Source organism: Thalia democratica, unplaced genomic scaffold (genome assembly GCF_965202585.1).
Source record: "Thalia democratica unplaced genomic scaffold, ktThaDemo2.hap1.1 HAP1_SCAFFOLD_1573, whole genome shotgun sequence".
NCBI lineage: Eukaryota > Metazoa > Chordata > Thaliacea > Salpida > Salpidae > Thalia > Thalia democratica.
The window spans coordinates 1-6,475 of NW_028140411.1; positions in this window are offsets into that span (position 1 = coordinate 1).

Genomic DNA, 6,475 nt, shown 5'->3' on the forward strand with positions numbered 1-6,475 from the left:
ACACCAGACTTTTTGAATAAAATCTTAGTCGTTAACAGCTACGTTTACTAGATGTGCCAGAGAGCGAGTAAACTATTTACATTTATAAGTTACCTTTCAAAAGTAGTAAACTAAGTATAAATGCACTTTTAAACTGTACAACAAAATATTAAAAAAATATAAATTTCAACAAAAATTTTATTTTCTATTACAAAACTATTGCAGATTTTCAGTCATCTGCGATTTTTTGTCGAAATTTTAGAAAGCTTTAGTTTAAACACTAGTATAATCGCAAATTGGTAAATAAATTATCATACAACCCGATAAAGCTTAACCTTTTAACATTCCGTTTATCTACTTATGAAAAGTTGTTTAATAGAAAAATAATCTTCATAAACTTTTATTAAAACGTTTTTTCAAGTTTCTACTTACGTAAGACAACATTTAAGATAAAAAATACTTAAAGAAAGAATATTATTTTTCTTATAAAGCATTATCAAATTTTAGTATTACAAGTTATAATATTAAATTGTTGTTTGCTTTTGTAAAACCTGTTTAAAAAAGTATGAACTATAAGTAATTTAGTTGAATAACTGTTTACTTCTATAACAGCACATATTTTGTATCAAAGTTTTTTTTTGAAGTGTCCTTGAAAAAATTTTAAAAGGTATCCGTGGTGTACGATTGGATAACCAAATGATTCTTGGGGCACAAGGTCCTTGGTTCAATAATTCAGAATGTTCTTGTTTTTTTGTTCAATAAACTATAATAGATTAAATAATGATAGGCGAAAAAATACACCCTTTATTCTATATATATATATACTAGTTTTTCACACGTAGAGAACTGTTTGTTTATAATTCTTCTCTAAGTTAAGCATCTCCAAAAAATAATGGATATAAAACATATTGATTTTGATCTGGTAGAAAAGATTAGGATATTTAGAATATATTTAGTAAGTTTTGTATCTAAAATAGTTTCATTGTTAGTTTTAGTAATTTAGTGTACACTTTAAAAAAGTCAATTTTTTAAAACAATGTGTCGCTAAAAACTTCATTATAGACCATCTCAAAAATATAGTATGGTTGTCAAACAAATTGTTGTACTAGTATATTTTAGTTTTTGGATGAAAATTCAGAATGAGTGTAACAAATTATTTGTTTATAAAATAAAATATGTATCAACATTCTTTGTAAAATATGCAGATATTATTAGCTATTGGTTCCAATTCGCAAGCAAAACAACTTCTAATTTGAATCAAAAACTAAAACATCTAAACAACTAACTCTTTTTTTATATTTAGATAGTTTTAGTAAATATAAAGTATTAGCTAAAACTTGTAAACAAAACAAATTATAAGTTTAAAACAACAAATAAAAAATTCTAAACAAATGATGTTTTTAAATGTGCAACTTTTAAGAGCCATTAGTTTTAAAGCCATACATACAAATTAGAATACAAACAACTTAGAGGTGATATGAAATACATTTACTTTTATACTATCTATAAAAGTTAGTCGTTTATAATTTTTACAAACATAGTTGTAGATTGGGTATAAGCAAATCGTTCAAAATTACTGAGCATGAAAACTTAGCTAAAAAAATAACATAAGTTCGTTCAGTATACAAAACTGATTATTACTGTATCTCTTGCAATCCTGCATACTGTAAAGGACAATAACATCAAAGCATAATAAAAAAATACAATGAGTATTTTGTCATAAACAAATTAAACGTAGACTATCTATTATCATTAAGTTGAAGTAAACAGGTAAAAAAAGTTCTAAACTTTTGTTTTACCAAGTTAATTTTATTTTATTTTTCAAAATACATGAGAAAAAAATATTAGTTTAAAGTTATTCAAACTTTTAAGTATTTATTTTTAGCACCTATGTTTATTGACTAAATTTCTGCAACAATCTGGATTTTGACCAAAATTTCAGTGATACTTTTTATAATTTATACTTTAATCATTATGCTTCCAAAACAATTTGGTGGTATTATGATACGTTTAGATTGTAGAAAAAAGCTTAACATTTATTCTATAATTGAAAAAAAATTTCTATACGTAGAGTTTACACATAAATTTCGAGCAGCAAAACTTATGTAAATAATTATCATACATTTGTTTTAAGCTCAGTAGAATATACTTTATTTAACCAAAAACAGCTTCTATTTTTAGTTAATACTATAAACCTGCAATTTAAAACACTAAAAATTGTTTGTTGAAAAAGAAACATTTAATTTGAAAACATTGTGTTTACTCTAAAGAAATACTTACAATTATAGCTGTTTATTGCATATTCACTATCACGTTAAAACTTATTTTTATGCTTTATAAAAATAATATAAGTTAGAAATCTAGTTAAAACTTACTCACGTTTAAATATTTATTTTTAACACATTTATTTTTTAACTAATTCCCTATAACATTCTGGTTTATTACCAAAATTCTAGTGATGATTTTTTTATTTTACTTTTAGTTATTATGTTTCCAAAAACCATTTAGTGATATTATGATAATTTGATATAGTAGAAAAAGGTTAACATTTCATTTATATTTTTAAAAGTTTTCTTTAATTACAGTTTAAACATAAAATTCAAGCAATAAATTTTTTCTTTATATTTTTTAGGTAATTTTTTTTAGCTCAAGTGAGTATATTTTATTAAACCAAAAATAGAGTATATTTTTAGTCATTACTTTAAACCTGCAATTTGAAATATTAATAATAAAAAAAACTAAAAAAAAAAATATAATTAGTGTTTTCTATTGTATTAGATTGCATCTTTTATATGCTCTTCAAATGTTTGAGTGTTTAATTTTTTGATGTAAAGTATCACAAAATAAGTTCTATTCACTTATTCAGTGCTTAGTTAATAGCAACACATAGTTGTTTTTATTATAATATAGGTTTTTTAGTTGTTAAAGTTTAATAAAACTTTGGCAATCCAAAAACGTTTTTTAAACATAAAAAAAAGTTGATTTTTTAGATATTTTTTAACTTAACTTTATTAAATTAATTAAAGACAGAGATTTTATGGTAAATTAAAAATAACGATTTTGTAATATAATAACTCTTTTATCAATTTTGTATTGGAGAATTCAAAAAATTATAGGGTATTAATTATATTTTCAATTAAAAAAAAAGCGATAAATGATAACTTTGTTATTCACTGTTGCACATAGAAAATGATACTTTGAGTGATAACTTTCCGACGGTTACTTCGAGTTGGCCAAGACATTTAGGAAAAATTTTTTTGTCAACGTAAGACAACTTAATAAAGTACTAAGTATTTTAAAAAGTTGCGTCAGAGGTTGATTACTTAAATCTTTAACACTAGTTAGTTGATAATTGTAGTTTCATAGTGTTGCAGAAATAAATAAAAATGTTTCTAGACTAGTAGTTCGTGTATGCGTAATTTAAGTTTTTTTATGTTTTTGGTTAAGAATATACCGGTTGTTGTAAAATGTTCAATACTATCTGAAGAAAGATTCGGTTTTTTTGGTTAGTTTTCAAAATGAAGCTAACTTTTTATGCTATATTAAAAAGCCATGATTTGTCAAATTCTTTAAATGTTAGACTTTTCTTTTTACACTGAACTTAATTGTCTTATTTTTTATTATGGAAAAACAATGGACATTTACTAAATTTTAAATCGAATTATAAGAAGAAAAATTTTGAGTGAACATAACTTGTTATTTCTTGCTGCACTGGAATGAACTTGTTGAAAAATGTTAGTAAGAATCTCGGCTTACCGACAGTGTCTTTAAAAAGTAGCAATTAAAGTAAAGCTACGTCTTTAATGAATTGGTTCAAACATTGATTAAGATTATAATTCACCTGTGATGTGATAGCTGTTATGTTGCAATCTACTGTGATGTGATAGTTGTATAGTTGCTATCTACTGTGATGTGATAGTGGTATTGTTGCAATTTACTGTGATGTGATAGCTGTATAGTTGCTATCTACTGTGATGTGATAGTGGTATTGTTGCAATTTACTGTGATGTGATAGCTGTATAGTTGAGATCTACTTTGATGTGATAGTTGTATTGTTGAAATCTACTGTGATGTGATAGTTGAATAGTTGCAATCTACTGTGAAGTGATAGTTGTATAGTTGAGATCTACTGTGAAGTGATAGTTGTATAGTTTAGATCTACTGTGAAGTGATAGTTGTATAGTTGAAATCTACTGTGATGTGATAGTTGTATGGTTGCAATCTACTGTGATGTGATAGTTGAATAGTTGCAATCTACTGTGATGTGATATTGGTATTGTTGCAATCTACTGTGATAGTTGTATAGTTGAGATCTACTGTGATGTGATAGTTGTATTGTTGCAATCTACTGTGATGTGATAGTTGTATTGTTGCTATCTACTATGATGTGATAGTGGTATTGTTGCAATCTACTGTGATGTGATAGTTGTATAGTTGAGATCTACTTTGATGTGATAGTTGTATGGTTGCAATCTACTGTGATGTGATAGTTGAATAGTTGCAATCTACTGTGATGTGATAGTGGTATTGTTGCAATCTACTGTGATGTGATTGTGGTATTGTTGCAATCTACTGTGATGTGATAGTTGTATAGTTGAGATCTACTTTGATGTGATAGTTGTATTGTTGAAATCTACTTTGATGTGATAGTTGTGTTGCTGCAATCTACTGTGATGTGATAGTTGTATGGTTGCAATCTACTGTGATGTGATAGTTGTATTGTTGCAATCTACTGTGATGTGATAGTTGTATAGTTGAAATCTACTGTGATGTGATAGTTGTATTGTTGCTATCTACTATGATGTGATAGTTGTATAGTTGAGATCTACTGTGATGTGATAGTTGTATAGTTGAGATCTACTTTGATGTGATAGTTGTATTGTTGCTATCTACTATGATGTGATAGTTGTATAGTTGAGATCTACTGTGATGTGATAGTTGTATAGTTGCAATCTACTGTAATGTGATAGTTGTATAGTTGAGATCTACTTTGATGTGATAGTTGTATTGTTGCTATCTACTATGATGTGATAGTTGTATAGTTGAGATCTACTGTGATGTGATAGTTGTATAGTTGCAATCTACTGTAATGTGATAGTTGTATAGTTGAGATCTACTTTGATGTGATAGTTGTATTGTTGAAATCTACTGTGAAGTGATAGTTGTATAGTTGAGATCTACTGTGATGTGATAGTTGTATAGTTGAAATCTACTGTGATGTGATAGTTGTATAGTTGAGATCTACTTTGATGTGATAGTTGTATTGTTGAAATCTACTGTGAAGTGATAGTTGTATAGTTGAGATCTACTGTGATGTGATAGTTGTATAGTTGAAATCTACTGTGAAGTGATAGTTGTATAGTTGAAATCTACTGTGATGTGATAGTTGTATTGTTACAATCTACTGTGATGTGATAGTTGTATTGTTGCAATCTACTGTGGTGTGATAATTGTATAGTTGCAATCTACCGTATTGATATAGATGTATTACTTTGATAGTTCTTATAAATTGGAGACAACATAAACAAATGTTTAATTTATTAGAAAAAATTTAAATCTAAAAGACCATTTTTCTAAATAGTTCAATCGACTGCCTAGCCGATTGAAAAATATGCTGAAATGTTACCTATATTGATATCGTGGTCGAGAAGTTTGCATTACGTGTTGAGATTTTCTAGACTTAAAACAGTAAAACTTGAATAAAAAAAATAATAAAAAGAATATATCATGCATTTAACCTTGTAGGAGTCAGATTTAGTATAACTTTCGGGAACGGGTTTAAATTGCACAAAGACAAAATTGCACGAGGTTATAAAATGCACAAGGGGACTAAATTGACGAGAACAAAATTGCACAAGGTAAAAAAAATGCACAGAGACGATTGTAATTTGCAGAAAACATTAAAATTAAAAAAAAAAGGGAGAATAGAAAACTAAATAACAATTTCACAGAAAAAAATAGTTAATGACTAGGTAAAGGTAAGGGGCAACAGTGATTGTAATATTAATAATGATAAAATAACTAATAAAAATGTTTATATAGAAAACAAAAACATAATAAAAACAAGTTAATTCAAAAACTAAAAAGCTATCGACTAAGGGTAAGGGTTAAGGGTAACAATGATAGTAAAAAAAAAAATTCTTAAATTATATTTATACCAAAATTTAAAAAAATATCAATAAACAAAAAATACTTATCGACCGACGGTAAGGGTTAGGGGTAACAGTGATAGGTAAAAAATTAATATTAATAAAAAAATTCAACCCGTGCAAAAATGTCTCCGTATAAAACTATCTGCTCGTGCAAAATAATATTCGTGCAAAAGTATTTTCGTGCAATTTTGTACACTCGTGCAATTTTGATCCCTCGTGCAATTTTGTACGCTCGTGCAAATTTGACAACTACCCATAACTTTCAATTGCTCTATGAACTTTTCAAAATATTTAACTTTTTTATCTACTTGTAACTAAGTCTAGCTTAATTTAATAAATTTGTG